Here is an 18,209-nt window from a genome sequence, read left to right on the forward strand (position 1 = left end):
TTATCAATACAGTATTGTTATTTTTTTTCTTTTCTTTATAAATTCCTTCGCAGTTAAGCTTCCTGGTCCCGCATGGGACTGCTCAATCTATTATTTCCCAAATCACTTATATTTTTTTTCTTTTTTTCTTTTCAAGTTTTCATTTCACTGAGTTTATTTACCAGGATATGTTTCTGGCATTTCCAAATACATGGAAGTTGGACATAATACGGGATATTATATATAAACATAAAAATCATATTAGATTAAATGTATGAATAGACAGTAGCTTCAAACCGACATTTTCGTAAGTATGATTTTACGAATTTTGCAGCTTTGAAAATAAAATTATAATATATTTTTGACATAGAAATATAATAGTAGTAGTGTAACAGAATAACATTTCCATCATACTATTTGTTCCAAACAACCAAACTGTTTCCCCACTGCCATTAGAAAATTTCCTGCATGTCTCTGATAACGGTATGGTATGATAAAAGTTCCTATTGCAACTGTACCTTGGAACAAATATTATGTTAACACACCATCACTATACATAATTCTCTATTTTGAAACAATCAAATGTATAGGAATGCAAAAGCGGCAGAGTGATGTTTATAGAATAGAGAATAGTGAGCAAAAGATACGGAATAAAGGTACAATACAAATAAAGAATATTTATATAGAGGAAAACGAACCCCAAAAACAAAGATATGAGAAAACAGTGGTGCTGAAAGATCATAAGTAAAGAATAGAGAATAACGGTAAAATAGAGAGAAAAAAAATAACGTTGGTCTAAAGTAATATATATGGAAACAGCAAATTTGAAAGACCCCATCCAGACCTTCTCATATTTTAGAAAACGACTATATAAGGACTTTTATAACTGTTGACGGCTGTACGGTGATCTATAGTTGTTGATTTCTGTGCATGTCATTTGGTATCTTGTAAATCATATCACATCTTCTTTTTCATATTACATCTTTTTTAATGCAAATCAGCTATTAACACCATTTTAAAAGTCCGTTTAAATTTGAAAAGCCTTAATCATGTTAATGAGTTGTACATCAATGAATAATTTCAATTATAATTATGCAGTTCATGCAATTTAATAAATTATGTACTGTGGTGTTCTCTTACCGATTTTTAAATTTAATACAAAATGCGTCTTGTTCAGTTATATCATCTTTTCAAACGTATACTACATTAAATTTATATATGTATATGAATATGGTTAGCATTTAAAGAATTAGTTTACTAACTAGGCCCCTCATGGGGGGGTCCTAGTAATCACATAATCACCATTTTTTTGCCAATATAATCACATAATCATTAAATATTTGCTTATCTTTAGTAATCAAATAATCATAAACTAAAAATACAGTCCTAGGTAATCAAATAATCATGAAATATTTGGCTTAATAATCAAATAATCATTAAAAAAACGGCCAAGTAATCACATAATCAAAAACCCCATGAGGGCCCTCACTAACTTTCAAATTAATTTTCTTCAATTTAAAAGGCATTCCTATTTTTATTAACGAGAAAATTTGAAACCTGTTGAGAATTAACACTTTATTTTTTTTAATTTTTAAATGTTTATTAATTTCCCATATTAGATCCTGATTATGAACCGTGCAATAATGCATTAGTTTTAACTACTTATATCTGTATTAATAGCAATATAACATTATCACTATTACGTGCAGCACAGGTAGAAGGTAAGTCAATCCTAACACCAGGAGGTAGAATAAAGGTAAGTCATTTTTTTATAAATCATCTTAATTCATAAATTTTGAGGATATAGTTTCAAAATAAGTGTCACCACAGAATTATACAACTGGAATGAGCGAGATAATAACAGAATAAAAGAGGGACGAAAGATACCAGAAGGAAAATCAAACTCATATATATAGATAGAAAATAAACTGACAACGCCATGGCTAAAAATAAAAAGACAAACAAACAAACAATCTCAGGTGCTCCGGAAGGGTAAGCAGATCCTGCTCACGATAACAGTCACGATTGCGAAAATTATGTGCGTCAGGATGCTACTTTCGATAGAAAAGGGGTGTTTATATTTAAGCAAGGACGGGTAGCTTACAACACCAACAACCTTGTGAGTATCACAATTGTCAGGCACGAAAGAAAACGTCGACAGAAATACGAAAACAGAACATATAAACTAGTGCGTTAGTGCTAGCAGAAGCGAATTTAGAGGGAACCAGGGGTCTCGGGACCCCCCTTCTATGGTGAAAAAAATGTTTGATTATATAGGGAATAACTGACGCATGACAGGAGCGGGCCCCCTCTTCAAAAGAAATCAGTGGGCCATCACTTATGAAAATTTCAGGAACCGCCACTAGCTAGTGCTGAATTTATGAACATTGTGTATCTTTGTTTCGAATAAATGTGCGAATAAGAACTGTATCTTATCTTCAACTTTTTAGATCAGTTCTCGATTCGCACCATTTTTACAAACTTTTTAACAACTCGATCATAAATTATCAGTACTGTGTCATATTAAACTAATTATTATTTTATCGAAATAATTCAATTTGTCCGTAATTGTCCGTCAATACATTTTTAAACGTGGAAGAATCCCTTTAAAACGTTTAATTACATTGTATCAAATATCAAAATTAGTATAATTTGTCAAAATGTCAAATTATTTCTTTTCTTTATCATTTATTTATGTAAAAATTAAATTTTATTACAGACGTGTCTTTAATTCGCCATCCTTTATTTTCGTATGTTACTTATGTGAATTTTATTTTTGTTTGATAGTCATTTCAAAAAATTTTGATAAAAGATTTTATTTGAACAAAAAGGTATTGTATTGCCGACAAGAATAAGATCGCTGCGTTGAAGACCCATCGGCCTTTGGTGACCTTCGGCTGTTATCTGGTCTTTGGTTGGGTTGTTTACAGATTCCCTATTTCCAATATTATAACATGAAACTCAGAATTGTGCATCTGCTCTTTTTGTTTGCATATTATCTTCCATTTGTAATTAACAGAGGTATAAACAATACACTTTACACCAGCTAATGTCAGTCTAAACAAATATTCGAGGTACAAATTTTCAACGGTTTTTATATTGAGGAAAGCATATATGAATAAAATTTCCCGCCTTATATATTTTTTTTTAACTTGTCTGCTTTAATGTTATGAAATAATTAATCTGTGGGTTCGTAATAGGGAAAACAAATGCTGTGTTAGTACATTGTACACAATGGGCATAACAAGTAGAATAAAAAGAGATTGGTCTATACATTGACCGTAAATCTCCTCAAGGTTAAAACATATCTATAACATAGATACATTAATTTCATATAAAAAAATTACGACCCAAGGGAATCTATTTTGAAACGGTAAGTATAGTTATATAATTGTAAATACAATTTGTGTATTTCAAATGAAAACTAATTAATCAAAAGATTTCAAATTAAGACGATTAACGAAGAATGGCGCCATGAGAGATTTGCACACAGAAAAATTAATAATCTCTGACAATAATTTTAAAAATATATTTATATTTTAGTTATAAAAGCTACGTTTGCGAACTAGAAAGTAAACAAATCTGTTTACAAAGCTAATTTTTTGGCAACTGAATTTGAATTTTATTAATTACTTTTCTTCTTATTTTTTCTAAATTTAATTTGTATTTTCAACTGCTTAAACATGACTTGACAAAAAAAAAATCGTCCTTATAATTATAAAATATAAAATAAATGAAAAATAAATGTGACATGTAACATGTCAAGCCAGAGCTTAGATGCAAAGTGACATACTGTGTTTAGATAATTGGCCAATTTGGCCGTTCGAATTTCACATTATCACACCTAATAATATTGTATAATATTACAATTGACTATTGGTTGGTTTATAAATGTAGCATTGAAACACCTGGATTAACAAAATCCTGTGAAGACTTTTTAATACATTAAAATCCCCTTTAAGAGTTTAAATGGGATAAATAATAAACTTCTACGTAACGTACGTCTTGATATTTCACTCCGAAGAAAATCATTAATTAGAATTAGAGACGATTTAACACACAAGGTAGGACTTTTTTTAGCTATCTTTCTGAATTTCCTCGACGTTGTAACCAATATCTTCTTATTTTGACTGCAGTAACTTGTTCATGTTTAAAAAAAAACCAAACAAAAAAAAACAAAAAAAACAATAATAGTATTGCGCTGTACGTACTGCATGGATAACTTGTTTCTTATGGTTTGAACATATAAGAGAAAGAATTATTACTTTGATAAGGTGATAAGCCTTGATATACGAAGAATCGCAGTAAAATTATCAAATTTTAAGGATACATTTCTTGGCACCATGAAGCCATTTTTGAAAAAAAATGATTTGTTGTTATAATACATTATTTGTAAAGTTGCATGATATCATCTTAATAATATATTTCGTATGTCGACATGACAAAGCCGTGGCCAAGTATATAAAGAGTACAAAACAGGAGAATGATATACTCAACATTCGGAACAAGTCTGTATGACAAGTATTGGATAATATAAAAGTTCAGTTGAATACCTTCGGATATTTCCTTCTAATTCTTGGATATTGGAATATTAATCGTATATACATGATATATAAATGCTCTTACTTCCCAATGACAAACCAAATATCAATCCTGGTTTTTAATCTCGAGCGATTCCTTTCGCTAACTTATCTTCTAAGTGTATTATCAATTTGTTGTCGTCCTGTCAAGTTACATACTATGTATTACAATTTGCTACTGGTTTTTTAACCAATTATATGTATAGATTGGTTATATTGGTTATATACGACTGTGTGCTGACATCTAAATGTATTTTGGTTTTATCTGTCGTTGGTTTGCTGTCTTATTGACCTTCACCTCCTTTTTGCATGTATTCGTATCGACGAGAGCCCTTACTTGCATATCAGTCGACAAAATATAACAGCGTATACTGTGATGTGCATTCACATATCTTATGCACTCATTTTGATGTTCATTGTAATTTTTTAAAATAGGATTTCCTCAACAATGCGAAACCCGTATAGCCTTGAATTGAATAGCATAATTTTTAAACACTTGGGCCGATCTATAATTGTTAGTTTACCTCATTTTGTATTTTATTTTTAAAATAATAGACGAATATATTTACTATTTTTACGAAATTGCTTTAAACGACTATTTACCGCGGCTAATAATTTCATAACTATAACTATTTCATGACTTTTTACTGAATATGAACTATTTACTGGAAGCAAACATTTTCCCGTCAAGAATAGACTTCTTACCGGTTGATATCGTTTCAAAAGCATTTACGGTTTATAATAGTCCTTTTACAAGAAATACTGGAGACAAAGGTAACATTTTCGCATACTTGCTGTATACTTTACACTTATTTACTGACTATCCGGACAATAAAGTGGAGAGTGATCTCATTGGTAATCATATATATATACCATTATTAAGTTCTTATTTTTATAACAGCATGTTTATAGTTCCCTTCCGACAACTATTTATAAGGGCCTCGCACCGGGAAATAGTTGGTGTATATATTTCTAGGACAATAAACTTGCTAAAAAGTCCTGATCGCCAGAAAAGTACATACTATTTATTAGAGACCGTGATATAGACTATAAGTCTGTTCTATACCAAGACATCTTAAGTACTAATCCAATAATCTTAAGTCAACTGTTGTCTTCGTTTTAAATATTTATGGTTTAAACTACCTTTATTTAGCTGAATTACTAATATACACCTCTTTTGTGATTGAATGACTGTAGTTCGAATGTCCAGCTGTTTAACTAAATAATCTTATTCACAAATGGAAGAAAGATTTTTTTACAAAACGAATTTAATTTAAAGGATTTTAATGTATCTTCCAATTCCCGCTGAAGTAAAAAAAAAACCCAAATTTTGTGCGGAAAGAAACATGACATAAGGGGTTTACAGAATCGAGAACAAGGGACAAAAATATAGAGAGCAGATAATCTATATCAGCGAAATCTTCTAATTTGAAACATTCTTTTTAAAGGACAAGAATATAAAAGGGCTTTGAAAGTATTACGTAAATATACAATATGTAGAATATTATGCGTATTCATCTTGTCTTTTGAATTCAATTATGTTATAACAAAAACAAGATATGGTAAGATTAAAATTGCCAATGAAACCACTTTCTATCTTAAAAAGAACAAAAATGTAAATCGCTCGTGAGTTTAAGTTATACATGTATATCAAAACATAAAGGGAATTACAATGGCATTGCAATACATTTTTTTCTCTTTCTTTGAAGGTTTCTGACCTCTTTATATATATATATACTTATATATCGTGTATAGAATTTGTCCTATATTTATAGTTTGCCAACTTTCAATTTTCCATAACTGACAAATTATTTAAACAAATTGACATTATACTTACTGTTCAAAAGTTCCATTGTCTATATGTATATATAGGCACACACGTGCATATCATGAACGAGGTTTAATGCACCATTTTCTACATAAGAAAATGCCTGTACCAAGTCAGGAATATGACAGATATTATCTATTTGTTTGATGTGTTTGAGCTTTTGATTTTGCCATTTGATTAGGAACTTTCCGTTTTGAATTTTCCTCTGAGTTCAGTATGCTTTTGATTTTACTTTTTACAAAGTTTATTGGTGTTACTATTTGATAAGAACTAGCTTGGCAAGACCATTTTGTAATTTCATTAATTTCATACATTTCATACATTAAAAAAAGACGCTATACTGCTACTGTACTTGGGGAAAATATTTGGCAACAGAAACGTATTCATCTTATTTTTATTTAAATCAACCCAATTTACATAGAAATGGACGACTACGTGCCATTTATGATCGCAAATAAAAATGTATACATGTTATTCTGTGCATTGTAGTTCGTCTATTAATTTTTTCCCCTTTTATTGGTGGATTTGCCGTCTTTCTGTGAGTGATTCTTTTTTAACGACTGTAAGCTTTTTTGCAAATAATTTAAAACCAAGACTTGCATTATAAAATTGTCCATTATTGTCTTTTTTAAACATACATTACATCCATTGATAAGGACTTAAATTCGCCAGCACTTTAATTCCAACTTAGTGAGTTTACTTTGTTTAAAAATTGTGTTACATATTTGTTTTTCGTTCATTTTTTCACATAAACAAGGCCGTTAGTTTTCTCGTTTGAATTGTTTTACATTGTCTTATCGGGGCCTTTTATTGCTGACTATGCGGTATGGGCTTTGCTCATTGTTGAAGGCCGTACGGTGACCTATAGTTGTTAATGTCTGTGTCATTTTGGTCTTTTGTGGATAGTTGTCTCATTGGCAATCCTACCACATCTTCTTTTTTATAAAGTAATATTGCGGACCATTTTCCAGTTTCCATGCGGTATCCATATTTTTTTTCTCTCTCGCTCAACTTTCATGTTTGTCATGCCAAAACCTTTTGAAGCTTTCATGCTATAAATTGTGTATTTTGCTTATTGTTGAAGGTCATACAGGGACCTATAGTTTGCTAACGTCTGTTGGTCCCTTGAACGAATTTGTCTGATTGTCTATCACACCACATATTCTTAATTTTTATGCAGTCATATCAATAATAAAAATGAGAATTAAATTGTCAAAGACACAACCATCCTACCAAAGAGTAAAAACAGTCCATGGCAACATGGTTTTACACTAGTAATATTGGGGCCCTTTTTAGCTTGTTTGGTGTGATCCAAGGCTTCGTGTTGAAGGCCGTACCTTGACCGTAGTCCTATAATGGTTTACATTTATAAATTGTTATTTGGATGGAGAGTTGTCTCATTGGAACTCATACGACATCTTCCTATATCTATGCAGATCTTTCGTATCTAGGGAATTGCTATAAATATAATTATTTCAGGTTATTAGACCATACTCAAGTTATAGATATTGTCGTCAACTTTTACAACCAGCTTCTATATAGCTTTCTATAATGCACCGTTCATCTTTTGTTGACCTCGACTTTTAAATTTCCATTGGACAGACAATTTTGTTTTCGACTATTTTAAAAATATTCATTTTTTTCAAAATCATACAGGACGCATTTTTGCGCCTGTCCCAAGTAAGGAGCCTCTGATAGTCTTGTATGTTTTTTTTTATTTATAGATTTTAGTTTATTTATTTGTTTAGGAGTTAAGTATGACGTCCATTTTTACTGAACTAGTACCCATTTTATAAAAGTTTTTCGCTATCGCTCTGGCAAAAATAATCACGAATATAATGCCTACCCATGTTAAAACTACAAACACGTATAGCTTGCACCAATTATTTCTTAAACCTACCATTTTTTTGTCTGGCATTTATTTTTATTATAATTTATTTGGCATCAAACAATGAAAGAAAATTTCTTTGGCACAAAACAATAAAAGAATATAAACTACACAGTGCAACTTCCAACAAGAAAACAAGAAGAAAATTGTCATTAATGATTTTAAAAATGCGACAAAAACGGAAAAATTCAGCAGTTAGATTTTCATTTGAAATGAAATAATTGTTATGATTTTCACAATGTTACTTTTTCCAATATAAACATACGAATTAATTTGTTTATGGTTTCCTTTATTAATGTACAACATCTTTAAAAAGACCATATTGTGACTTCGATATTAAGTATACTATAAAAGCGATGCTTACCACCTTTCTTCTGTTGTTAGTTTAATTTAGTTATTTTGTGTCATGAATGTCATCTCGTATGTTTTTAAATATGAATAAAGGGGGGTCAGGTTGTCTTATACGTCAATGAGACGCACAAAAAAAAAAGGTACGCTACATTGAAGACCTGTTGGTGACCTTCTGCTGTTGTTTTTTTCTATGGTCGGGTTGTTGTCTCTTTGGCACATTCCCCATTTCCATTCTCAATTTTATATTCAATCTTCAACCAACGAATAATCACAGGAATGGAAGTTTTGCAAGAAAAATACCAAATTCGTGAGAAGTTGTGGCGGACTTGAAGAGCAAAGGCAAACTGACACATATCTGAATGAATGAATAAAATCGATTTATGGTATTAAACAACAAAAAAAAAAAGATTTTATTTTTATTATCCGGAACTCTTCACAAACAAAGCCCATATGTTTGTGTATAGCATTGAACAAATAGTAGGCCACTCTGAAATGATCACAACCTAGAAGTATTTGTTCTCTTAATCAATTTGATATTTTGTGAAATAATTACATTAACTTCAAATTTTTGTTTAAATGAAATTCAGAATACACTTTAATTTATTCTTAAAAATAAAACTGTTTTATGTGATGGTATAAAAATCATTTACAACAAATTCCTTTAAAGCTTTAAGAAAAGAAAGTTTCATTTCATGTATCGAAATGTGTAACAAGTGATTTATTAAAATCCCAACTGGAAGGCCTCTGATAGACTGAGTGAGCATAAAATCATCGCCAACGACAAACAAGTTATACGTACATTTTTTAGTTTAATTACTAACAAACGTTTTGCCGTCGACCACACTGTTATGAATTTAATTCTATTATCATGAAACGACTTAGTCAGATTCAGATACTAATTTGATTAAAGCTGTAGTACGAACAGTTTATCACGCATCGATTTAGTTCACAGAACTACTGCCTCTATTGGGATCACTACACGTCTTTCCTTTTTCATTTCAGACAGCAGATACATATCATCACCAGAGACCATGTCGACATCGGTTGCCATAAAGGTAAGTATATATCAGAGGGGACCATTTTTCTTTTTATAGGAACGTATATTTTACGATTGGAGCATTTTTCCTCTCAAATATTTTTTTCTAGATTAATTTAAATTTGTTGAAAAGTTCAGGATTCATGTTAAATTATTGCAGTAAGCAGCTAATTCAGACCGATATAGACATATTACTAGTATACAAAATATAAGATTGAACAGGGGCTTATTTTGCATGAATCACAATTTTATATAAAAAAACCCACGAGGGATAACTTTTATTATTATATTTAGCAAGTTCATGCTCTTTAAAAGAGGGACGAACGATACCATAGGGGCAGTCAAACTCATATATTGAAAATAAACTGACAACGCCATGGCTAAAAATAAAAATACAAACTGACCAATAATAGTACAGAAGACACAACATAGAAAACTAAAGACTAAGCAACACCAACCCCACCAAAAACTGGGGGTGATCTCAGGTGCTCCGGGAGGATAAGCAGATCCTGCTCTACAAGTGGCACCCGTCGTGTTGCTTATGTTATTACAAATCCGGTAAACAGTCTAATTCGGTAGGTCACCTCCGTGAAAAGGGAAGGGTATTGTAGTTACAACATAAGGAACACTTCCGATATCATATGTGAAACGGTTGTTCCATAACGGTCAACTAACCTTTACTAATTTTTTTTATAGATATAAAAATTTGGTTTTGAAGTTTGGTTGTACCTGTAGAAAACTTATTTCAAACGGGATAGCACATCCTCATTTTTACGGAAATGTTGTTAACCGTGCCCGGAAATTTAGAAATGATCCATGTAAACTTGTCGCTTCTTTAAATAAACTTATTCCAAAAGGTTACCTATTCAACACTGTAATAAGATCAATGAATATTGTTTTTATTGATATAAATATTGATTTTGTTATCAGTAAATTAAAAACTAACTAAATATTACTAGTATGTTATATACATATACATATTCATGGATCTACAATCTGTCGATACCTGTAACTTGGCATTGCACAAGGTCATGTTTTTCTCTGGCTGTTTATGACGTCTTTACTCTAATTCCATTGGATGTTGGATGTGTACGGATTGATAGTTTAGTCTTAGATGCATGATTTTTTTTATTAGTTGTTAGTGGCTTTAAACTAGCTGTCAGATAAGTGCGAGTACTCTCAGATCTGTTCATTGCGTCTTTTTGTGTCGGGATGTATAAGTACCCGGCCACGTCCACTTGTGTTTTTGTCCATCTGATGGGTTAAGCCTTTTTCAACTGATTTTTATAGTTCGTTCTTATGTTGTACTGTTATACCACTGTCCCAGGTTAGGGGAGGGTTGGGATCCCGATAACATGTTTAACCCCGCCACATTATTTATGTATGTGCCTGTCCCAAGTCAGGAGCCTGTAATTCAGTGGTTGTCGTTTGTTTATGTGTTTCATATTGGTTTTTCGTTCATTCTTTTACATAAATAAGGCCGTTAGTTTTCTCGTTTGAATTGTTTTACATTGTCTTATCGGGGCCTATTATAGCTGACTATGCGGTATGGGCTTTGCTCACTGTTGAAGGCCGTACGGTGACCTATAGTTGTTAATGTCTGTGTCATTTTGGTCTTTTGTGGATAGTTGTCTCATTGGCAAGCATACCACATCTTCTTTTTTATAACTAGTGATGGTGTCCGTAAAATTTACGAAGGGTTGATTTCAACTTCACCATTTGGAACTCTTGGTTTAATAGCTTCCTCGTGAGCAGCAATCCTCTACCATGGAAACCATGTAATACAAGCCCGGTAATATCGTATCAATAGGGAGATATATATATACTCCGTATGGAGGCGCTGTTGGAATGTTGCTACATAGAAATGGAAAGTTCACAATTAACTTTATACTTTATTTGCCAGCTTCAATATTCATTGCAAGGAGTCGGAAGCAAAGCATTGGAAAAAGAAGGAGTAAATTAAGTATATGTATAATGTGTGGGATGATATTCATAAATATGTAAATGTTTTCCTTTGTATTGAATCGCCTATGATATTGCAATATACATTTTGTATAATCTCTCTCGTCTTTTGAAGGTTGATGCTGCAAGCCCCTCAGAGAAAAAAACTGACGGGGAAGTATTTGGGACATGGAAGAGACGTCCGTCAATTATATCAGACGCCAATACAGACGAAGAAAAACCAAATCCCGCATCTTTACTCAAAAGAAGATCAACATTTAAGGGTATAGCAACTGGTTTGTTAAGCATGCGTCGAATGACTAAAGGACGAATTAGCATTTCAACAGCCCCAGAGGAGGTAAAGCCTAAAATACGGTTGGAAAACACATACAAGACAGACCCCGACGAAGGAAAGGAGTTCAGAGCCATGAAAGTCGAAGATGTTGTGAGCAGTATTTTGGAAAAAGAACTATGTAATGAAACATATGAAAAGGATCGGTGTAAAAATCTAGCATGTGACCTTTCTGTAATGATTAAGAACAGAGTGAAAAAGATGGGGTTTCCACGATACAGAATAATCTCTAATGTAATTATTGGACAGAGTCTAGAGCAAGGCGTAGAAATGGCAAGCCAGTGTATTTGGTCGCCTTCTACCGATAACTTTTCCTGCTCCTCATACCGAAATGGATCGCTCTTCGCTGTTGCTACAGTGCACGCTGTTTATTATGAGTAATCAAAACATTTCATTGACACGTGATTACATAACACGTGATTATATACCATCCTTCAGCTAGCATACAAAAGGTCCTGTCTCGTTTACAGCCGATTGCATTGAGTGTGTAGATACATGTAATATCTTTTGTTAGCTTGCTTGCTAGCTGAACCGTGAATTCATTATTAGATTAGGTAAACTACTCTCCTTTAAGAATAGACTAGTCGAACAGATTACCAATCAATTTGTCTGTAGGACTAGACCACTTCGAAAGGAGGGTAGTATATTTTACCTTATAATGACTTCTCGGTTCAACTAGCAAACAAGCTAACCAAAGATATTAGATATACCTACACACTCAATGCAATCGGCAGTAAATCTATGAACATCATTTATCAGATCAATTGATCATCACATTACGACGTGTTGTATCAACTAGAATAAATTCATCATAAATTTGTAAGCAAAAGTACAGTTTAAAACTTTTGGCGAATAAAGATCATCCTGATATCTGAGATGCTTTTTAGTCGGAAGGTATTGTTCAGAGTTTGTATTAAAACTCAAAGTATCGTTGAATACCCCTCCTGTTACAGTGATTTAATTACACTATGCTGTCAGAGGTTAAAATTTAAAGTATTGTTCTGAATTTGTTTTAAAACTATTGAATGTTGTTGAATACCCCCCCCGGTTACAGTGATTCAATTCCAATATGCAATCAGAGGTTAAGATTTAAAGTATTTCACATCTCGAAAACTATCTATATATTTTCAAATTTAAACACATTCATAACAACATCCCGTTTAGGTTTTTCGTGCCTGGCTTGAATGATTGTAAAAAACCTAGTATAATTAAAGACAGAAATGTATTTATATATATATTATATCTGAGTGCAGTTTCTTATTATAGTTTTTGTAGAACTTTTAAATAAGTTTTGCATTTTTACTCGATATAAATAATATAAATGTATACAGATATAAGTGTTCATTACGGATCAAATTTCAATATTAGTATTTACAAATTATTTCTCAGTATTAACCATGTTAACACGGCATATTTACTCATAACATATTTTATAAATACGATAAAAAAAAATTGCGAAACATTGTGATAAGGTACATGCAGTTAAAATTGCATTTAAGTCGGACCTGCAATAAGATTTGACAATTTTAATAGAATATGTGTTTATGATACGACATAAATAGCATTGTTTATGAGGTGAAATACTTTCGAAAAATAACACTACCGTAAAAAAAAAAAAAAAAAAAAAAAAAAGGTTAAAACATGGTCCCAGAAATACATATGGGGTATATTTATCATTATTGTTACATTTGTAAATAATATATTGTAGTAAATGTTTTAGAACCAATAAACCGTTATTAATGTTTAATAAAATTAAGAAATATCTCAATTTATTTTTGGCTCACCTGGCCCGAATGGCCAAGTGAGCTTTTCTCATCACGTGGCGTCCGTCGTCTGTTAACTTTTACAAAATCTTCTCCTCTGAATCTACTTGGCCAAATTTAACTAAACTTGGCCATAACCGTCATTGGGGTATCTAGTTTTAAAAATGTGTCCGATTACCCGGCCTACCAACCAAGATGACCGCCATGGCTAAAAATAGAACATAGGGGTAACATGTAGATTTTGGCTAATATCTCTGAAACCAAAGCACTTAAAGCAAATCTGACAGATGTAAAATTGTTTATACGGTCAAGATTTATCAGCCCTGAAATTTTCAGATGAATCGGGCAACTTGTTGTTTGGTTGCTGCCCCTGAATTGGCAATTTTAAGGAATTTTTTCCGTTTTTGGTTATTACCTTGAAAATTATTATAGATAGAGATAAACTGTTAACAGAAATAATGTTAAGCAAAGTTAGATCTACAAATAAGTCAACATGACCAATATGGTCAGTTGACTGCTTAATGAGTTATTGCCATTTATATTCAATTTTTAACAATTTTTCGTGAATTTTTTTAATCTTTCACAAAAATCTTCTTCTTTAGGACTACTTAAACAAATTTAACCAAACTTGTCCACACTCATCATTAGGGTATCTTGTTTAAAACATGTGTTCGATGACCCCGCCTGCGAACCAAGATGGTCGACATGGCTAAAATAGTACATAGGGTAAAATGCAGTTTTTGGCTCATATCTCTGAAACCAAAGCATTTAGAGCAAATATTACTTGATACCATTGTTTATTAGGTCAATATATATCTGCTCTGAAATTTTCGGACCAATCAGGCAACCCTTTGTTGGGTTGCTGCCCTAGAATTGGAATTTTAAGAAAACTTTGCAGCTTTTCGTTATTATCTTGAAATATTATTATAGATAGAGATAACTATAAACAGCCATAATGTACAGCAAAGTAAGACCTACAAATAAGTCAACATGACCAAAATGTCAATTGACCCCTTAAGGAGTTATTGCCCTTTATAGTTAATTTAACAATTATCATCTTTTTGTAAATTTTTACAAAATATTTTCCTCTGTAACTACTGAGCCAAGTTCAATATAGACAGAGATAATTGTAAGCAGCAAGAATGTTCAGTAAAGTAAGATCTACAAACACATCACCATCACCAAAACACAATTTTGTCATGAATTCATCGTATGCACATAGCCCAAGGTGAGCGACACAGGCTCTTTTAAAAGAGCCTCTAGTTTAGGCAACAACCATTTGATTTTCTGGGGGGGAGGGGGGGCTATGGTTTTTTTGGGAAAAAAAAGTTTGTTTCCAGTTTTTGGAGAAAAAAATAATTTGTTTTTGATTCTGAGAAAAAAAAATTGTTTGTTTCACCCTCAGCTGCCACTATATGTAATACTAAAATTGAAAGAAAAAAATTGTTTTCGACTTGTCGCGAAAAAAACCCACCATAGCCCCCCCCCCCCCCCCCCAGAAAATCAAATGGTTGCTGCCTTAGTATTAGCGGTTTCAAAATTACCATCATGATTTTGTTGTCCATACATATCGCAACCGTTAACTCTCTAGCGAAATGTTTTTTTGCCTTAGATTTCACGAGAACAAAGAGGTTATCTTATCTTGTCTGAATCTTTGGTATTCAATTGTATATTCATTGTCTTTCAAAATTTCATAGCGATTGATTTAAAAAGGACATTAATTTTGACAATGCAAAACCTAAACATTAGAATTTATACACTTAACGTATCATTACTGTAAATCGGGAAACATATCGGCAAGTTTCGCTTTTAATCCTGTTGCAACAGATCGTACACATGAATTTCACTTTTTAACACAATGTTCGTCTAGTGTTTATAACTAGCTTGTATTCTGCGTAGACTTCAATATAGAATGAAATTCAAAACAGTGTGGCTGTGGCCATTGATTGACACATCAATTTCATCCATTGACTGGGACAATTTAGGTGAACGTTTGTCTGTAACGACCACTGCTCACTATGTACTTTTTAAAGACACTTAAACTATGGGGTCACCAAAGGTTCTCAACACCTTAATAAAGTAATTCGAAAAATTAATTAGAAATAAAACAATGTTTTGATTTATATCAATTATATAAATCAAAACATAAAGGTTATTCCTGATTAATTTTTCGAATTATTTTATAATTAAAGGCGTTAAGAAACCTTTGGTGACCCCACAGTTTAAATGTCTATCGTAGGTACGTCGAGAACAGTGGTCGTTACAGACAAACGTTCACGTAAATTGTCCCAGTCAATGGATAAATTTAATGTGTCAATCAATGGCCACAGCCACACTGTTTTGAATTTCATTCTAAGTACTAGTATAATACAGTTATCATGCTATATCAAGAAAATACTGGTAAAGAAATCAACTGCATGCATGCACACCTCGTGAAGAGATTACTGTTCTGAACTTCAATACCATCACGTTTACAAAAGACTTTTTTATTTTTTTTGGTTACCAGTTAAATGTCACATACTCCAGCGACAAATATTTCATGCATATTTAGGACGATAATTTTCATGATTTTTTAAGTCAGAAATTTAACAAATATATTGAACCCCGTGTAGATGTGAATTCATCAAACAAGAATCTTAAAAACATAGTAACGTTGCAATATATTTGAAAAAAACACACTAATGTACAGTAGCTGTCGTTTGTTTTTTTAATTTATACGTGTTTCTCGTTTTTTTTTTTTAACATAGATTAGACCGTTGGTTTTTCCGTTTGAATGGTTTTACACTAGTAATATTGTGTCCCTTTATAGCTTGTTGTTCGGTGAAGGCCAAGGCTTCGTGTCGAAGTCCGTACATTGACCTATAATGGTTTACTTTTACAAATTGTTATTTCGTTGGACGGAGAGTTGTCTCATAGGCATTCATACCACATCTTCCTATATCTAAGTATTTAACACAAGTTATCTCCCTTACTACGCATCATTTACGAAACGTTTACAATGGCACAAAAAAATATCTAATGGGTTTGACTAACAGCTTTACCAAGAGATCTTAAAAATAGTACAATCATCGAAGAAAAATAGACAAAATTTGAACAAAGTTAAGAAACAACATATATATTCAACCACGGTAACACAACCTGTTTTTGGCCTTTCGGTTGGCCGCCAATATTCTAGTTTTTGTCATCAAAATGAACACTCACAATAACACTCAGAGGGTAAGTAAGCGTCGCCTGTTATACATGTACATAGATCAACGATCAAGCAAAACTAGACTCGAAACGTGAATAACGATTAGGAATTCAACAGTAAATTTACGAATATTTTGAGCAGCAACAAGAAGCGGTTGTAACGTGTTTCGTTGATAGGTCTTGCTTATATATATATTTATAATCTAGACGTAAATATCTTTCTAATATTAAATAAAAATAAACTAGACATGGATAGTGCAACCAGGATATAGTTAAAACCGGAAAATAAATCAGAGCTTTGCATGAGGGGGATATAATCCAGAATTGAAATTTTTATAACAGTACATTTTGATCAAAACAAAATCTTTCTTTTTCATGCCAGGACCTACTTACTGATAACTGGGCTAGTGATACCCTCCGGGTTTAACAGCTCCACCATCAGATGTATATTGATCCAGTGGTAGTAATAAAATAAACGATACCAATTTCCGGCACCACATAATAAGGTATCTACATCAAACAATTTTGGAAATCATTTCAATTTATAGTAATAAATCTCCCTCGTACATAATAAGTTTATTTTTTTTTTGTATTTAGCTTTTCAATTGGCTAAGCATTGGGTTTAACAGGATTTAGGGTCAATAATTAAAATTAAATGTGTATCCGTCATGTACCTTATTGCTATTTATTTCAATCCAGATAAGTTCTGATATCACACAACTGTTTTATCCTGTTGAAGCTGTCTGGGTACCTGTGAAACAATATATTTTGCATACAACTTTTCAAAGAGACATGTTTAAACCATTAAATTCTTCAAACAAATCATTTTTCTGATTTTAAATTGTATTCTAAAAAAGTGGATCATAATCTTTCAAAGTTTTAACATTTTCGCTTTCGAAACTTTTTCTTCTCTCATCTCGTTATATGTTAACCTTTTTTTTTGCGACACTTGACCAAAAAAGGAAGTTGTCTAAATTACTGCTTTTTGAATTGGAAATTAGCAATAAGATGTATTGAGGCAGTTTCCTTCTGCGATAGCCAATTGAAACACCCTTTTGACCTGAACGATAACTGTCAAACAAGTTTGAGCTTTCTAAAAAACTGAGAACTGCTTCGGTCTATCATAATTTAAGGTAATATGTAAGCATGTGGTATTTTTAGATATTTATTGATATAAATTGGATATGCTTTTAGAGTGTGCGCTAAACACCCTTGCTTTTAGTAATTAATTCAAGATGGCGTGTATGTCGACTGAAACTAATAGTTCCGCACCTAGATGCAATTAGACGATACTCGAAACTT

The sequence above is a fragment of the Mytilus galloprovincialis genome, chromosome 10 (assembly GCF_965363235.1).
Source record: "Mytilus galloprovincialis chromosome 10, xbMytGall1.hap1.1, whole genome shotgun sequence".
Taxonomy (NCBI): domain Eukaryota; kingdom Metazoa; phylum Mollusca; class Bivalvia; order Mytilida; family Mytilidae; genus Mytilus; species Mytilus galloprovincialis.